Source organism: Mixophyes fleayi, chromosome 2 (genome assembly GCF_038048845.1).
Source record: "Mixophyes fleayi isolate aMixFle1 chromosome 2, aMixFle1.hap1, whole genome shotgun sequence".
NCBI lineage: Eukaryota > Metazoa > Chordata > Amphibia > Anura > Limnodynastidae > Mixophyes > Mixophyes fleayi.
This window is the reverse complement of record NC_134403.1, coordinates 78,107,202-78,126,749: the sequence shown is the minus strand read 5'-3', so window position 1 is coordinate 78,126,749 and position 19,548 is coordinate 78,107,202. Positions and strand designations below refer to the sequence as shown.

The 19,548-nt window shown below is 41.7% G+C and overlaps 1 protein-coding gene across 1 annotated transcript in view; it reads left to right on the top strand.

Annotated features, from left to right (window-relative positions):
* The window catches only part of LOC142140572 (glycoprotein-N-acetylgalactosamine 3-beta-galactosyltransferase 1-like), a 55,252-nt gene that overhangs the window by 32,504 nt on the left and 3,200 nt on the right, over window positions 1-19,548 (top strand). The gene's annotated exons all lie outside the window — the stretch shown is intronic.

The window sequence follows — 19,548 nt, the reverse complement described above, 5'->3', positions numbered from 1 at the left end:
GGCACACATACTGAGCGCATCGTGTGTTTGCTTTAATCCACACGTAAATCAGCTCTGATGTTCTATGTGGTTGTCTTGACAAACGTCCAAATGTAGGACCGAAACATCAACTTATAATGTGAGATATGGAATTGAATTAAAAGAAAATGATAGCAGAAATGGTGTTTTCATCTTTTAGAAAACTATCATGTATTTTTGTGTCTATTATACCAGCCAGCTCGCTGCAAACTTTGGCCAAAATAATTAAAATCTTTCATGATTTTGGAGCAAAACCTGTAACAAAGCCAAAACACAAAGACGTTCTAGGACCAAAACTACATCTAAAACCAAGACAAAGGGTTCAGCGCGCATCTCTACTGAACATAAAATAAATTTTTACAGCTGCTCCTGATTGCAAACAGGGCCGCCGAGAGGGGGGGGAGCGGGTACTAATTACCCGGGCCCGGCATGTCAGGGGGCCCGGCCTGGGCCCTTGCGCTGCTGATTTTTTTTTTTTTTCAAAACGTTTTTTTTTCCTTTTCTTTCTTTATTTTTTTTTTGGCGGGGGGGGCCTCGGTCGTTGGTGGGGGAGCAGGCTAGTTTAAAAAAATATACAAACATACTCACCTGATCGCGGAGCCGGCATCCCTCCTCTCTGCTGCTCTGTGCTCTATTCAGACTGTCTGAATGCCGGGTGTGATGTCATCATGTTATGCCCAGCATTCAGTCAGTCTGGACCAATGGAGCAAAGAGCAGCAGAGAAGACCAAGAGAGGATAAAAGGTAAGTGAAGGGAGGAAAACGAGGGGGGCACGGAGGGGTTAAAAAACAGGGGGGGGGGCAGCATGACAGAGGGGTTACAAATGAGGGGGGGCACCAAGGGGTTAAAAAATGTGGGGGGCAGCATGACAGAGGGGTTAAAAAATGAGGGGGGCACAGAGGGGTTAAAAAACAGGGGGGGCAACATGTCAGAGGGGTTAAAAACGGGGAAGCAGCATGACAAAGGGGTTAAAAAATGAGGGGGAGCACAGAGGGGTTAGAAAACGGGAAAGCAGCATGTCATAAGGGTTAAAAAATGAGGGGGAGCACAAAGGGGTTAAAAAACGGGGGGGGGGGCAGCATGACAGAGGGGTTAAAAAATGAGGGGGAGCACAAAGGGGTTAAAAAAAGGGGGGGCAGCATTACAGATGGGTTAAAAAATGAGGGGGAGCACAGAGGGGTTAAAAAACGGGAAAGCAGCATGTCAGAGGGGTTAAAAAATGAGGGGGAGCACAGAGGGGTTAAAACACGGGAAAGCAGCATGTCAGAGTGGTTAAAAACAGGGGGGGCAGCATGACAGAGGGGTTAAAAAATGAGGGGGGCACAGATGGGTTAAAAAACGGGGTAGCATGGCACAGTGGGGTTAAAAAGGGGGGGAGGCATGGCACAGTGGGATTGAAAAAGGGGGGGAGCAGCATAGTATAGTGTGATGAAGGGGAGCCAGATGAAGGGGGCAAAAGCAGCATGGAGGGCACAGTGTGATCATAAGGCATGGCGATGATGAAGGGGCACATTATTGTAATATTGGAGCTGGAGGAAGGCCTAATTATTAATCGTGGATGGTATTGATTTAACGCCAGGGTTGTTTGGAATTATCTAAATGTAGATATTTTTTTCCAAATAGGGCCCCCAGCATTCCAGGATCCAGACAAGCCGCAACTAAAGAAACATGCAGCAACAGGTGGTGAAAGTGAGAACATGTAGGAGAGAGCAGGACAGTATGTGAAATGTTGTGATTCTAGTAGGGACAATGTCAATTTTTGGTGAGTGTTGTGCTCAATGTAAGGTGGAGGCCAAGACTGAACTCTTTGTGTACACACTGCATTTTTTTCTATACTACATTTTGGTGCTAGATGTCCTGAAAGTCAGGAGTGCTTGGACATATGTGATGCTTGGGCGAATTGAGAGCCTAGTGATTTTGATGTGTTAGCCACGCCCCAATGGCGCATTTGCCATGCCCCTAAATGCATGACCACACCTCTGAAATTTTTTGCACCGCCATACTCAGCTATGAGGGGGGCCCCATGAATTTATTATACCGGGGCCCTGAATTCCTCTTGGCAGCCCTGATTGCAAACACATGTTATAGCATACATACAAGACTATCATTATTAGTACTGAGAACTTAGACTAGGCCAGAGCAAGAGATACGATAGAAAATCAAGTAACTTTGAGATGCTCAGAGCTTGATTGGAACATGGCTGCACGCAATCGAGTTTGGCACACCTTTATTGTACGTTGACTATGGGTGAATGCCCCTTCCCTGCCCACTCTCAGAAATCATAGGCTGTAGTTCATGTCCTTTCCGTATGCAAATGCAGTGAACTTTGCTGCATTTAGTCCCGTATGACCCGGTTCTGAGAGATTTTGCATGCAGTACGCACAAATTTGGCAGATACGTGCCTTGATATATCAGGTGAGCAGAGACTATTGCCTGTTAAATGGGGCTACCAGCCATTGGTGTCTGATCCTGTATGAATAGATTGACAAACCCAAGCCTGTCTCCCAAAAATTTTTGGTGTCTTTTTATTTAACACATTTATATTTATAAAATATAAATATATATTATCCTCAACCTCCTTGTCATTACAGAAGCTTGGCTCAACTCCTCTGACACTACCTCCCCCACAGCTTTCACCTATGGGGGACTCTCCCTCAGCCACACTCCCAGAGTGGGAAACAGACAAAGTGGTGGAGTAGGCACTTTCTCCAAGCTGCATCTTCCAAGTCATACCTTCTGAACCCTCCCTCTTATTCTCTTCCTTTGAAGCCCACTCTATCTATCTATTTTGTCCTCTCCACCTTCGTGTTGCTGTCTATTATCGTCTCCCCCAGGTCCAGTTTCCCAGTTCCTTGACAACTTTGCAGCCTGGCTCGCTTATTTCCTATCCTTTGACCTGTTTACTTTCATACTAGATAATTTCAACATTCCCATTGATAATCCCAATGTCTCTTCTGCCACTAAATTTCTTTCACTTACTTCACTTTCTTTTTCCTTTGGTCTCTCCCAATGGACCTCCTATCCCACCCACTGTGATGGGCACGTCCTTGTCGTCTCCCACTACTGCTCCATCTCTAGTTTCTCCAATTTAGCCTTCCCACTCTCCGACCACAGCCTCCTTTCCTTCAGCCTCAACTTACCTCTGTTCTTGGCCCTATGTTTTTTTCATTGTATATCTCTACTTCTGGGGCACTAATTCACTCATTTGGCCTCCAATACCACCTCTACGCTGGTGCCACCAAAATCTATATCTCTTCCCCTGATCTCTCACCTTCTGTACTATCTCGTGTAACCAACTGTTGCTACCACAACCTCAACATGTCCAAAACTGAGCTTATTATCCTGCCAGAGTAACCAACTGCCCTCAAATCTTCCTCACTGTCAATTATACCACAATCTCCTCAGTCTCCCAAGCCCACTGCCTTGGTGACACACTTGACTCCACCCTCAGCTTTATTCCTCCCATCCAGACTCTCTCCCAGTCCTGTCAAATCCACCTTAAAAACATTGCCAGAATACACCCCTTTTCTTACTCAACATTCTACCAAAACTCTTATCCATTCTCTCATTATCTCCAGTCTTGTCTATTGGAACCTCCTGCTATCTGGCAATCCTGACAACCATATAGCCACACTTAAATCCATCCTAAATGCTGCTGCAAGACTGATCTTCCTCTCTCACCACTCCACATCTGCTGCACCACTTTGCAAATCTTTTCACTTGCTCCCTGTGACCTCCAGAATAAAATTCAAATTACTCACCATTACCTACAAAGCCCTCAACACCACTACCCCTGCATACATCTCAAATCTCAAATCTCATATCAAAATACTCTCCCTTCCGCCCTCTTAGAACTACATCTGACCTGCGCCTTGTCTCGTCTCTGGCAACCACCTCTCACTCCTGCCTACAAAACTTCTCCTGTGCTGCTCCCCACTTATGGATATCCCTACCATGCTCAATCAGACTTTCATGCAGCCTTCAAATCTTTAGACACTCTTTGAAAACCCATCTCTTTTTTAGAGGTGACCTTATCCCCAATAACACTATTCACACTAATTCTCACAATTGTCAAAATCTCCACTCTGAACCACCTTTGCTCCCCTTATTTTAGCTGTGCCCTCTTCCACTTAGAATGTAAGCTCTCTAATGAGCAGGGTCCTTCATACCTTTTGTTTTTTTATGTCTGCGTTTATTTTGTCTGCCTTGTATGATCCTGTTTTATGTATGTACTGTTTTCCCGACTGTTTTCCCGACTGCACGGCGCTGCGGAGCACTGTGGCGCCTTACAAATCTACAATAATAATAACAATAATCTGGTAATAGTGCACAATTTAGAATAGTGCAGATTGTCCAGTTTAATTACTATCAATTTTTGTACAAAGAGTATAAAAAGTTTTGTATTGTCTTATATAAAATCAATTCAGCATAAAAAACATTATTTTATAACTGACATTTAATATTTAGTTATTATTTTACCAAGAGCAGTTTCATTTTCTGACCAATAAAGGATTTTGGCAAAGACAATTTTGTAATGGACATCACAAATCACCAATTTAATTTTCCAGCACAAGATTTTGTCTTGTTAAATTGATTTTGAGGGTCAACTATTTTATAGCACGCAGAATTGATTTTGTGGCACTAAATCTGCTTAATGCATAAAAATAATATTTTATGGCATAAAATCTATTTTCTAGCACACAAAATTGGTTTTGTGCCAAAAACCCATTTAAAACAACTGAAAACTATTTCATAATACAGGCTATTACACAACAACAAAAAGATTTTATTAGTGATTTTTAAAATAATCAAAATTGCAAAGAGCAAGATAAATTTATAGCTTAGAAAAAATCATCATTATCATCATTTATTTATATAGCGCCAACATATTCCGTAGCGCTTTACAATTGGGGACAAACATATAATATCAACACTAATATCAACTAATATCAACCAGTTTGACACTAATATCAAACTGGGTAAAACAGACAAAGAGATGAGAAGGCCCTGCTCACAAGCTTACAATCTATGGGACAATGGGAGTTTGACACATGAGGTTAAGTCTACATTTGCAGTTGGCTCAGCCAGACTGCAAAGTTAAAAGTGATTCATAAGCTAAATGATCCTGTCACACAACAATGTTGGTCAAGGGGTAGTTGTATAACAGGTGGTAATAGGGTAATGTAGTGAGGTTAAGAGGGTGGTTGAGGAATATTATAAGCTTGTCTGAAGAGGTGGGTTTTCAGAGAACGCTTGAAAGCTTGTAGACTAGAGGAGAGTCTTATTGTGCGAGGGAGAGAATTCCATAGAGTGGGTGCAGCCCGGAAAAAGTCCTGTAATCAGGAATGGGAGGATGTAATGAGTGTGGATGAGAGACGCATATCTTGTGCAGAACGGAGTTGCCGAGTTGGGAGATATTTTGTGACAAGAGAGGAGATGTATGTTGGTGCAGCTTTGTTGATGGCCTTGTAGGTTAGTAAGAGTATTTTATATTGGATTCGGTAGAAAATAGGCAACCAGTGTAGAGACATACAGAGTATTTTAGTGCACAAAATCTAAGTTACAAATTAATATTGTAACAAGAAAAATACTTCATGTGCATAAAATAAAGATTTAGCTGTGATAAAATAGATTTTGTGCACTTGGGGTAATTATTGTGTTACAAAATCAACCTGTAACACATATCATCATCACCAATTATTTATATTGTGCCATCAATTCTGCAGCGTTGTACAGAAAATACTTGTCAAGCACATCAGTCCCCGCCCCACTGGATCTTACCGTCTAAATTCTCTTTCACACACAAACGCTAGTCTGTTTTTGTCAATTTTTTCAGCATCCTATTAACCTACTGGTTTGTTTTTGGAGTGTGGGAGGAGTACCCGGAGGAAACCTACGATACATGGGGAGAACATACAAACTTCACACAGATAGCTCCCTATTCAGGAATCAAGCACATGTGAGTCAGAAGTGCTAACCATTGCTATTAAACACATAGGACCTGATTCATCAAGACGCGCATTCTGAACTCAACCCATGTGTGACAGGATGGACCGACTATGCCACCCTGTCTGTTGTTGTTGGGAACCGGCTGGGCTTACTTTGCCACCGTTCCCTTTCGTTATTTCGAATATGCCCCTCCTGCCGCAGTGGGAGGGGCCTGCTGCCACTACTGAGCTCCTTCTATGGCACTCAGAACCAAGTTCCTTCTGGGTCACTGACGCTGCTAGCGTGTCTCCTTGCTGGGGTACCTGGCTGGTAACTCCGGACCTCTTACTATGGATCCGGGTTGCTGTGAATGGATCCCCCTCTGGCCTATCACACTAGGGCAGGGCTGCTGGGTAGCGCAGAGCGTTGGCACTGGAATAGCTTGGGTCCAAACCGCAGAGACAGCCGGAGAACGGATTAGATTTTAGGGTCTAATCTGTAGATCACAGGAAAACAGCAATATTGAAGATGATTCCAAGCAGGTCTTATTTTGTTAATATACTTGTAAATCAGTTCATCAGGACACTGAAGCATGGGTGGGCACTGCTGAGCTCTTTATTCAGCCATTTGCAGACTCCGGGTACATTGCACACTGCCCCACACCTACTTCCCAGCATTCCCCATGGTCTTAGGGACCATCACTAAAGATTCAAGCTTAAACATATAAGGGAGTGTCTACAAACATTAAGCATATCTAATGCAATAACATCACAGGTCTTTAAAGCAAGATGTTTATTGCTCACACACACTGGTGGAAGGTCCCAGTATGATCAGGTCAGATGACAATTCAGAAGAACACCTATATGCTCACAGAGAACATCTTTTATACAGTTCAGACATAGTCTATTTTTAGAAACAGGATATACTCTATTCACACAGAAACAGAAATTTACATGCATTACAAGGCTAACAAAATTTACACTTAGCTATGAAATTCACTCTGGCACAGTCCACACAGTAACGACCCCCTGGTGAGGTCTTTGGCCAGAGCAGGCATGACACTTCATCACAAAACTTCGTTAGCACTTTCTGCTATCAGACTTCCTTGCATATGTCCTAATTGCAGGTTTCCACAAGCAACCTTGCAAATCCTAAACAATGACACTTCCATACTAAATACATCCCAATACACACCAGACCTCCATCCACAAAGGCCTATTGTATCAGTTATATGCATCATAAATAGGAATTTCCTATAGCAAGGTTAAACAGAGACAAATTTCTTTCCTGGTCTCAGAGATAACGACTTCCTATCTTACACTAAACAAGAATAAGTGCAAATGCAATTACATAAATAAGTGCCCTGCGCTATTCGCTTTAAATACATTTTTTACCCAAAGTTATTTAATAGTGATCCAGTCACACCATGTTCAGTACTATACGCAGGTATTTAGGCTCTGTGTACACCCAAATTCATCAAGGCACAGATCTCAAGATACGTTTGTTGTTGAATTCAAGTGTAGGTCTGCTGTGCTCTACTACACAAGACGCTGCAGGATATATTTCAATACCTTTATGGATTATAAAGAATGCACAGGAAAATAAAAAATAATAATTAATGTCACCTGTTAATGATAAAGGCATTAATAATAAAACAGTTTAAAAAAAAGAAGTTTAAAAATGTCCATGAAATATATTTATTAGAAAGCTGTTAATGTCTACTGAACATAAAATAATTTTTTACAGTTGCTCGTGATTGCAAACACATGTTACAGCATGCATACGAGACTGTCAACAATACTGGTCAGTACTTAGACTAATACCTTAACTGGAGCAAGAGGTATGGCAGAAAAACAAGTACATTTGAGAGGCTCAGAGCTTGATTCAGATGTGGTTGCGTGCGCCTGACTGCGGCACGCCCCTACTGTAAATTGACTACGGCAAAATCGCCCTTCCCCACCCAGTACACTGCCCAAAATTGTAGGCCGTAGTAATTGTCCTTTACGTTTGCTGAAGCAACTGTGAGGGCTGCATTCACGGACGGATCTCTCGGATCTGGGCATGTGCAGAGTGACCTTGCGGATGGTATGCACAAAATTGGCAGATACGTGTCTTGATGAAACAGGCCCATAGAGGCTAATTTAGACTGGAACACAATTTTGTAGCCACACTGTACACATAAAATGCTAAATTGCGCTCTTACCTGGTTATTCTGAGTTGCATGTATCTTCAGACATGTGAAACTCAATATACATAGTGTGTAAGTAGCATCTCGATATAGTTAAAGAGTTTCTAGATATGCTTGAGACCAGCCACCTATGCAATGTGGCTCTGATCTAAGATCTGTTCCTTCCCCTCTTCATGTGATTTCTCTCTCGCTCTGCCCACTGGCTGGTGCACAGAGCAGTTTCTTCAAATAAAATGAAAATGTATAGAACCATATGTGTATATGAGATACCCCTTTGTGGAGACAAATAAAAAGTTGTGTACTGTTGTGCAAAGTGGAATAAAGATGCAAATAATATCCCTTAGCGGTGACTATCTTCACTCGGGATCTTCTGTTATGTAAAAGGTCCATAGTAAACTCAGCGTGTACGCTGCCTTCCCTGGCCATACATGGCCGTATCTGGCCACTAACTTATGTGAGTAAGAAAATTGGCAGATTTGACTGTTCAGTATTCGTACCTTAACTAGAGATGCTCGGGCTCAGTTTTCGGAATACCGAGCCTACCCAAACAACGCTGATTACTTTCATGTGCCATTGGAACTGAATTCTAGGCAAATCATTATCGTTGCGATGTCGGATCTCACGAGTTCTAGATTCTATAAGTACCACCCCCCATTGAGATCTGGCGTCATTTCACAGAGAGACACAGAAGGGATAGCAGGGTTCTTGGCAGTCTCCAGTGCAGTTGGGCAGTGTCATTAATGAAAGTTAAAGAGAAGGGTTGACAGTGTTCTTAAAAGTCTCCAATGACATTCTACTGTGCCATAGCTCGTCCAGAAACAGGAGAGGTGGCAGTGTTCAGTGCTGAAACAGAAATAATTGGGTTGGCAGTGTTCTTAAAAGTCTCCAGTGACATTGTACTGTGCCTTAGCTCACCCAGAAACAGAAGAGGTGGCAGTGTTCAGTGCTAAAACAGAAAATCAAATAATAGGGCTAGCAGTGTTCCTAAAAGTCTCCAGTGACATTTTACTGTGCCATCACTCACCCAGAAACAGGAGAGGTGGCAGTGTTCAGTGCTGAAAGAGAAATTATAGGGCTGACAGTGTTCTTAAAATTCTCCAGTGACATTCTACTGTGCCATAGCTCACCCAGAAACAGGAGAGGTGGCAGTCTTCAGTGCTGAAACAGAAATAATAGAGCTGACAGTGTGCTTAAAAGTCACCAGCCACATTGTACTGTGTTATTACAGCTCACACAGAAACAGGAGAGGAGCCAGTGTTCTTGCAAGTATACAGTCTATGTGTCAGTGCTCATTGTCAGTGCTGAAAGAGAAATAATAGGGCTGGCTTAAAAGTCTACAGTCACATTGTACAGTGTAATCAAAAATGGATTCATATCAGTCCACAGAAGACCAGGAGAACCAAGTAGCTGCAGGCACCAGTCATGATGATAGTAATATGCAAACGAGAGAGAAGATAGAGGAAAATTGTGTATTCAAAGTAGAGATGGGCGGGTCCGGTTCTCCGAGAACCGAACCCACCCGAACTTTGGGTATCCGAGTACCGAGCTGAGCAGCTCGGTACTCTCCCGCCCATTCCGAATCCAAATCGAGGCCGAACGTCATTGTGACGTCGTCGGATCTCGGGGCTCGGTTCTCGCGATACTTCAACTTTATAAATACACGCCTCCACAGCAATCCATCGCCATTTGACAGAGGGAGAGAGCAGGGTGTAGTCATAGGCTAATTAGAGCAGGGACAGAGAATACAATATTGTTCTTGCAATTGCTCTAACCAAAATCGCTAGTGCAGAGAGGAGGATAGAGGTTTATTATTTTTTCTTCATATTTGGCACTCCCCAGCGCTTTTGGGGTGTCCCCCATAATTGTGCATAAATATTTCTGGCTGTCAAAAGTCATATCTGTCAGCAGTATCTACTAAATAATTTTTAGCACTCCTCAGTGCTTTTGGGGTGTCCTCCCTAATTGTGCATTAATATTTCTGGCTGTCAAAAGTCATATCTGTCAGCAGTATCTACTAAATAATTTGTAGCACTCCTCAGTGTTTTTGGGGTGTCCTCCCTAATTGTGCATTAATATTTATGGCTGTCAAAAGTCATATCTGTCAGCAGTATCTACTAAATAATTTGTAGCACTCCTCAGTGCTTTTGGGGTGTCCTCCCTAATTGTGCATTAATATTTCTGGTTGTCAAAAGTCATTTCTGTCAGCAGTATCTACTAAATAATTTTTAGCACTCCTCAGTGCTTTTGGGGTGTCCTCCCTAATTGTGCATTAATATTTCTGGCTGTCAAAAGTCATTTCTGTTAGCAGTATCTACTAAATAATTTTTAGCACTCCTCAGTGCTTTTGGGGTGTCCTCCCTAATTGTGCATTAATATTTCTGGCTGTCAAAAGTCATAACTGTCAGCAGAATCTACTAAATAATTTTTAGCACTCCCCAGTGGTTTGCGCTCAGAATGGATTCAAAGCAGTCCACATATGATCTGAATGAGCAACCAGGTTCTGTCACCAGTCCTGATGTTAGTGTTCCCAGTACGTCATCTGGCCAAGGCGATGTCAAACAACAGAGTGTTTTCAAATTAGTGCAAAAAACAAAAACCAAAAAAATTTTTACTGTATTGAAGCGAAAAAGAAGTGTAACTGAGCAAAAGTTAAGTGACGATAAAAAAAAAATTGCAAGCATGCCATTCTACACACGCAGTGGCAAAGAGAGAATGAGGCCTTCACCTTTGGCTATTAGTGGCAGATCCCAAAAAGTTACCCAGCCTACAATTGGTGCACAACTACTGTTACGCGTCAAAGCCGAGCTGCAAGATAACAGTGAGGCATTACAGGAGAATATTTGCTCTGATTCACAAATGACAACAATCCCTGTGGAGAGTCCATCCAACAGTGGGATGTCTAATCGTGAGCATTCTGCTGATGTGTGCCTTAATAGCCCGAGTGTAGCCGGTGATACCCAAATTGAGGATGCCACTTTGGAATTAGAAGAGGATGAGGGGGAGATTTGTGTAGGCGACGAGGGCGCTAATGAGGATGTTGATGAGGATGAGGTTGTTTGTGTAAGTCCTGCACCAGTGGCAGCAGTTCTGACACGTGACAAGAAAAAGGCCATTGTCATGCCTGGGCATAAAACAAAAAAATCCACTTCTTATGTGTGGAATTATTTCTACCCAAATCCAGACAACAATTGTATAGCCATTTGTAGTGTATGTGAAGCCACAGTCAGTCGAGGGAGGGATCTTAACCATCTTGGAACCTCGTCTATGTTACGCCATTTAACGAGAGTTCATGGCAAAGTGTTGAGAAAAGCTGAAAGTTCTTCCCAAAAGAATACAAGCACTCCCTCATCAGCTAAGACCCTCCGCTCACCGACATACCGACGGCTACAAAATACACCCACCACACCATCCTCATCAATATCCTCAGTAGCGCTCGGAGTTAGCCCGGCATCCCACTTAAGGCTGGATGACTCCGGCACTATTATTGATTTCTCTGAAAAAAGCGTTAGTCCTGCTGCTGCTGTTGCTGCTGCTGGGGGTGAATCGTCATCCCAGAGGCAGGTTAATAAAATGAGCAGTCCTACATTTCAGCAATTAACTGTGAAACAATCATTTGCGAGGGGAAGCAAATATGACAGCAGTCACCCAGTCGCCAAGCGAATCACAGACGCCATGGCTGCAATGTTAGTGTTAGATCTGCGTCCAATCTCCACAATAAACGCAGCTGGTTTTTCACAGTTAATTGAGGTTTTGTGTCCGCGTTACAGAATTCCATCGCGACACCATTTCTCCCGTAAAGCTATTCCACAACTATACCAAAAAGTGTGTAAAAATGTAGAGATTGCGCTGAAAAATGCCATTCTGCCCACTGTTCACTTAACCACAGATATGTGGACAAGTGGAAGTGGCCAAACCAAAGACTATATGACTGTGACAGCCCACTGGGTTGGTCATTCACCTTCACCAGCAGGAACAGCAGCAGCATGTACACCACTACGTAACATTTGTCACAGGCAGGCCACTCTTTGTATCACCGGCTTCACTAACAGGCATACGGCTGACAATTTGTTACGCAAACTGAGAGATGTGATTGATGCATGGCTTATACCACTCGGACTCTCCCCAGGGTATGTCATTTCAGATAACGCTAACAATATAGTGCGAGCATTACAGCTGGGTGATTTCCAACATATTCCCTGTTTTGCTCACACCATCAACTTGGTGGTGCAGAGCTTCCTACGAAATAACCGTGAGGTGCAGGAGATGCTTTCGGTGGCCCGTAAAATTTCAGGCCATTTCAGGCATTCAGCCACAGCATGTAGGAGATTACAGCAGCTCCAAGAGCAGTTTAACTTGCCCTGCCACCAACTTAAGCAAGAGGTGGTAACTCGGTGGAATTCCACCCTGTACATGCTTCAGAGGATGGAGGAACAGCGCAAAGCCATCCAAGCATATTGCACAAGTCATGACATTGGGAAAGGAGGGGGGATGTATTTCACTCTTGCACAGTGGGGAATCCTTTCAGTGCTGTGCAAGGTGCTGAAACCATTTGAAGTTGTGACATGTGAGGTCAGTGCAGACTCTGCTAGTTTGAGCCAAGTCATTCCTTTAATTAGACTATTGTAAAAGCAGCTTGAGAAAATGAAGGAGGAGCTGAAAGCAAGCAATTCAGCAAAGTATGTTGGCCTTGTCGATCAAGTACTTAATTCGCTTCACAATGATCCTCGAGTTATTAAGATCTTGAACTCGGATCAGTACGTTTTGGCCACTGTGCTTGATCCAAGGTTTAAAACCTACATTGAGTCTTTACTTGTAAATGAGCGAGATGTGAACTTTTGCAAGGAGCTATTGCTCAGCAAGTTGGCCGCTGAACTGGGCCTCGGCTTGACGACGTGTCCTCCTTCACTTTCTCAAGCTGTTGCTCGTAAAAAATTAAATTTCCAAAAAAGAAGCAGGGAAGACACAGGGGGCAGACGAGAACAATTTAACATCTGGGCTGGTTTGAAGGATTTTTCAAAAAAATGTGTCACTTTGCCCATAACTCCATCCAATATGAGTATAAACATGCAAAGGATGGTGGAGGATTACTTTCAAGAGGTAGTTGATATGGAAATGTCAGACAGTCCCTTTCCTTACTGGGAAGAAAAGCAGGCCATTTGGAAACCCATGTACAAACTTGCTTTGCAATACCTAAGCTGCCCACCCTCCAGTGTGTACTCTGAACGAGTGTTCAGCACAGCAGGGAACTTAGTCAGTGATCGCAGTAGAAGGTTACTTCCCAAAAATGTGGAGAAAATGATGTTTATAAAAATGAACTACATCTTCCACGAGGAAGGCCTTTACCATCCAAGACATCCAAGCACTGACTGTTCTCTAATGGCGGATTCAAGCGGCGATGAATTGATAGTCTGTGATGATGACGTACACACTGATGAGGGTGAGGATTAAGCTGAAGATGATGCCGATAACATCTTTTTAAAACTTTCTATGTAAGTGTAGGGTGCAATCTACCCCCAAAGAGGAAAGGGACTTGTGGCATTTCCATATCACATACCATCTTGAAAGGCTGCTGTTAGGGCAATTTATCCTTAAGGGTAGGGTGTCATAGACAGAGTGACCCTAAACTGGCTTTGTCCATTTTTCATAATATTGTACAGTCTATAATGGCTGAATTTTTGGGTATTTTATACAAGTGGAGGGGGGCCTAGAGAGACAGAAACCAAACTGGCTTTTTCCATGTCAATTAATATTGTACAGTCTATAATGGCTGAATTTTTTGGTATTTTATACAAGTGGAGGGGGGCCTAGAGAGACAGAGTGACCCCAAACTGTCTTTCTCCATGTCAATTAATATTGTACAGCCTATAATGGCTGAATTTTTTAGTATTTTATACAAGTGGAGGGGGGCCTAGAGAGACAGAAACCAAACTGGCTTTTTCCATGTCAATTAATATTGTACAGTCTATAATGGCTGAATTTTTTGGTATTTTATACAAGTGGAGGGGGGCCTTGAGAGACAGAAACCAAACTGGCTTTTTCCATTTCTTTACATATTTAACTATAAGTGTAGGGTGTAATATACATTCAAAGACGATGGCTGCATTGCCAATATGCATAGATGGAGAGGAAGACAATCTGTTTTGTGTGTAGAATAGGCCTACCAACGAAGAATTAAACTGTTTTTTTGGATGATTTATTACCTCAACAATTAGATTACTTGTCTCTAAAACAGTTGGAGCACTAAATTGGGTTAATTTAGGCCCAAAAACATGGATTTTCCCAAAAAATAGCAAAACAAAACCAAACAAAACCAAAACCAAAACCAAAACACGCAATGGCGGTTTTGCAAAACCAAAACCAAAACACGACGGTAATCCAGATCCAAAACCGAATCCAAAACCAAAACACGGGGGTCATTGACCATCTCTAATTCAAAGGCACTCTGCGATATTGAAAATGAATTTAAAATGTCTATTCCTTTATTGTTATACTTTAAGAAAAATCCCTCCAATTGATTAGCGAAATATTAAAGCCAAAGGGACTAAAGTGAATTAAAATAGCAAAGTAAATTGCTATGCCCTGCTACTTAAAGTCTGTATATATGGACATTCAATGTATGATATTATAATCACTCCTATATTGAACCAATCTAATAGCTATAGATACCACTTCAAATAAAATTGATTGAAATGTGTGTGGTATAAGTAGAACTAGTTATTATAGTAACTTTGATTGCAACAGTATGTGAGTGCTGAGCTTTGAGGAGAGTCTCTGACAGTTATTCAAATAATCCAATATCCCAATAATCCTTTATAATGACTGTTTTGATCAATAATGGGGTATCTTAAAATGAAAAACTCCATATAGGTCTCAAACACATTCTTAATTTGATCACACTAATCCACATATACACTTCGATATAACGCCCAATGAGGGCTAAAGTATTTGTGTATAATTATAGTAGGATTATTAGGATTTAAACAAGGTCTCTGCCTAGCAGTTGTTTAGCATAATTATTTAATCCAGCACTATATTGTCCCGGTAATCCCACCCGTATATATGGTTGATCAATTGTACTGTTATCAATCAGGCATCTCATGTGTCTATAAAGACTCCTCATAAATTGGAAGCCTGCCGTTTTAACGGTTATACACACACACACACACACACACACACACACACACACACACATGCTGTATTATAACCCATACAGGGTTTAAGTGGCATCTAAGTTTGCTTATATCATAAGGAGTGTTTAAGCACAGTAGCGGGGTAAACGCCAATGTGCATTTCGCTACATGCTTTTTCAAGGCAATCCGAAGTGAGGGGAAATAAGAGTATTTATGCAACTCATCACGCCCATTTGACTGACGTGTCATAATCCAATAGGTGGCGACTCCGTGTCATGTGATTAAAATGATTGATGGTTAAACTAACCTATCCTTTTGTTGATGATAGTAATCCCTCTACGTCATCTGCTAAAGCCTATGTTAAAGTGCATAGGTTTTTTAAGTCAGGGAAACAAAAATGAAGGCAAAGTTAACTGCAGTAAAAAAGAAAATTGCCAACATGCATTTCTACACACACAGTGGCAAGAAAATAATCAGGCCTTCGTCTTTCTCTATGAGTGCTAGTTCTGCAACTGTCACTGAGGCTCCTTCTTGTAAGGTCAGTAATGACGATGCAAGACGTTGTGATTCTGACTTAAAAAGTGGTGCCCAAATACTTTTATGTGTAAAAGCCAAGCTGGAAGAAAACAACAAGGCATTAGACGAAACAGTATGTTCAGATTCAGAAATGACACAAATCCCTGAGGAGAATCTATCCATGAGTGTTATTTGTAAGTCTGACCTTTCTGATACTGTACTCATAAAGAAGGCCCCTTTCAACATTTCTGCAGATGTGTGGATGAGCAGCCCAAGTGTAACCGATGGTACACAAATTGAGGATGCCACTTTGGAATTGCAACAGGATGAGGGGGATATTTGTGTAACTGACGATGGTGAGGATGTTGATGAGGATGATGTTGTTTGTGTAAGTTCTGCACCAGTGAAAGCAGTTCTTGATTGTGATAAGAATAAGTCCATTATCATGCCTGGGCATAAGACCAAAAAATCCACCTCTTATGTGTGTAATTATTTCTACCCAAATCCTGGCAACAGTTGTCTAGTCATTTGTAGCGTTTGTAAAGTCACAGTCAGTAGAGGTAGGGACCTTAATCATCTAGGAATTTCATCTATGTTACGCCATTTGAAGCGAGTTTGTGGCAAGTTGTTGGGAAAATCTGAAACTTATGCTAAAAAAATAACAACAAGCAGTCCAGTATCAGCTAGGTCCCTTTTCTCAGTTAGATCCCGGCACATGCAAACTACACCCACAATACCTTCCTAATCAATATCCTCAGTAGCGATCGGAGTTAGTCCTGCCTCCAAGTTGGTAAGGCTAGATAAATCCTCCACTATCCAGGATTCCTCAGGAAAATTCTTGTGCATTGGTCCTGCTGCTGCTGCTGGGGGTGTATCTTCATCCCGGAAGCACACTAAGAAGAAGACTACTAGTAGTTTACAACAATTGACTGTTAAACAATTATGCCGGTCTAAGAGGAGGCAAGTATGAAAGCTGTCACGCAGTTGTAAAGTTGATCACAGACATCATGGCGACTATGCAAGTATTATATTTGCGTCCAATATCCACTATTAATGCAGCTGGTTTTAGGCAGTTAATTGTGGTCATGTGTCACTGTTACCAAATTCCATCACAACACCATTTAACTAGAAAAGCTATTCCTCACCTGTACAAGAAGGTTCGTAAAAATGTAATTATTGGGCTACAAAATGCCATCCTACCCATGGTACACTCAACCACAGATATGTGGACAAGCAGAAATGGGCAAATTAAAGATTATATTACTGTGACAGCCCACTGAGTTGGTGATTCACCTTCACCAGCAGGAACAGCAGCAGTATATACCCAACTACATCAAATTTTACAGAGGCAGGCTACTCTGTGTATCACCGGCTTCACTAAGAGGCATACAGCTGACAATCTGTTACAAAAGCTAAGGGATGTCATTGCAACATGGCTTATTCTGCTTCAACTCTTCTCAGGATTTGTAATTTCTGATAATGCCACCAATATTGTGAGAGCACTACAGCTGGGTGAATTCCATCACATTCCCTGTTTTGCTCACACAATAAACTTGGTGGTGCAGAGCTTTTTGAAAAATTACAAGGACGGGCATGAGATGCTGTCTGGCTCGTAAAATATCTGGACATTTACAGCATTTGGCAACAGCATGTAGAAGATTGCAGCAGCTAGAAGAATAATTTAATCGCTTATGATTGTTGGATTAGGCTATGTTCTATATCTCCTCTGTATATGCTGTAGACCTTCTATTACGATGACTTGAATCATGCCTCCCCCTATTCTTCCCTTATGTTTCTTTGTTTTACCCCCCCCTGTCTGTCTTTGTGTTCTATATGTCAGGTCAGCTATACCCACCTTTCGTGGATGAGAATGTTTGCATTTTTTAACACATCGAGTCTTCTTTGGCTTAGTGTTATGTTCTTATGATGTTATAATCTCTCTATCACTCGCCATCCAAAACTAATGCTGTTGAAAATACATATGTGTATACCTGTGTTTGTTGCTAAAAACCTCAATAAAAACTTATTTAAAAAAAAAAAAAAGAATAATTTAATATGCCCTGCCACCAACTGAAGCAAGAGGTGGTAACAAGGTAGAATTCCACCCTGTATATGTTTCTGAGGATGGAGGAACAGCAAAAAGCCATCCACAGTTATTACACAAGCCTTGACATTGGTTAAGGAGGGGGAATGTATTTTACTCAAGCGCAGAATACTTTCCATGTTGTGCAAGATGCTGAAACTATTCGAAGTAGTCTCCTGTGAAGTGAGTTCAGACACTGCACGCTTGAGCCAAGTAATTCCCTTAATTAGATTTTTGAAAACGTAGCTTGAGAAACTGAAGGAGGAGCTTAAATAAAGAAGTTATGCTAATTATGTCGGACTTGTACATGAAGTACTTTATTCGCTTCACCAGGATCCAAGAGTTATCAAAATCTTGAAATAGGATCAATACATTTTGGCACCTGTGCTTGATCCTAGGTTTAAGAGCTATGTCTTTTCTTTGTTTCCATCTGACCCAGATCTCAAGAGATGCAATGAGCTCCTGGCGAGCAAGATGACAGCTCAAGTGTTATGTGACAGGACAACGTCTCCTCCTTCAGTTTCTCACTCAACTGCTGCTAGGAAAAAACTTAGCTTTCCCAATAGACCCAGGGATGATGCAGATGACTCAGCACAATATTTTGACATCTGGTCTGGTCTAAAAGAATTGACCAAAAACTGTGACACCTCTGCCGTAACTCCAAGTAATCCTACTATCAACATCCAAAGGATGATGGAGGATTATTTTAATGACAGTATAGAAATAGACATGTCAGATAGTCCCTTTATATTCTAGGAGGAAAAAAAAGAAATTTGTAGAACCATGTACCAACTCGCTTTGCACTACCTAAGCTGCCCATCCTCCAGTGTGTACTCGGAAAGAATTTTCAGCACAGCCGGAAACCTTGTCAGTGATCGGCGTAGGAGGCTACTTCCTCAAAATGTGGAAAAGTTAATGTTCATAAAACTGAACAACATTTTCCAGGAGGAAGGCCTTTACCACCAATTACATCAAATTACAGAGACTACTGTAATGGTGGATTCCAGGGGGGATGAATTAATAATGTTTGAGGATGATGTTCACACTGATGATGGTAAGGATGAGGGTGTAAATGACGACAACAACATCTTGCCACAGTAGAGTTAATTAACAGCACTGTTAGCTTAGGTGCCTTAAGCTTATTGTTAGCTTGTTTTGTGGGGGCCCAAACAAATCAAGCACTTCAGCCACAAAAGTGGCACTCCTTGTCACTGAAGTGCTTGGTTTGTTAAAGTGTGCATGTCCTTTTTAAGATCCAACATAAGGGTGGGTGGGAGGGCCCAAGGACAATTCCATCTTCCACCACTTTGCCTTTCAGCTGCTGCTGTGTGCCAATCTTACCTAGATATAGTATATATTGTTGTGTGTTTTGCAAAACTTAGCTTTTGCGAAGGCAACCATTGATGATGCAGATGACTCAGCACAACATTTCAACATCTGGTCTGGTCTACTTAAAAGAATTGACCAAAATTAGTAACACCTCTGCCGTAACTCCTACTATCAACATCCAACGAATGGTGGATGATTATTATTATTATTCTTTTTTAATAGTATAAAGACAACAGTTTTATTAGCAAAGAACAACATTGCTTGCAGAAGTAATGTAAGCATGGATGTCTAAATAGATGTGTTTATGTATTACTCACACCTTCCACTTTGCTGCTGTTTCATCAGTATTGCACAAA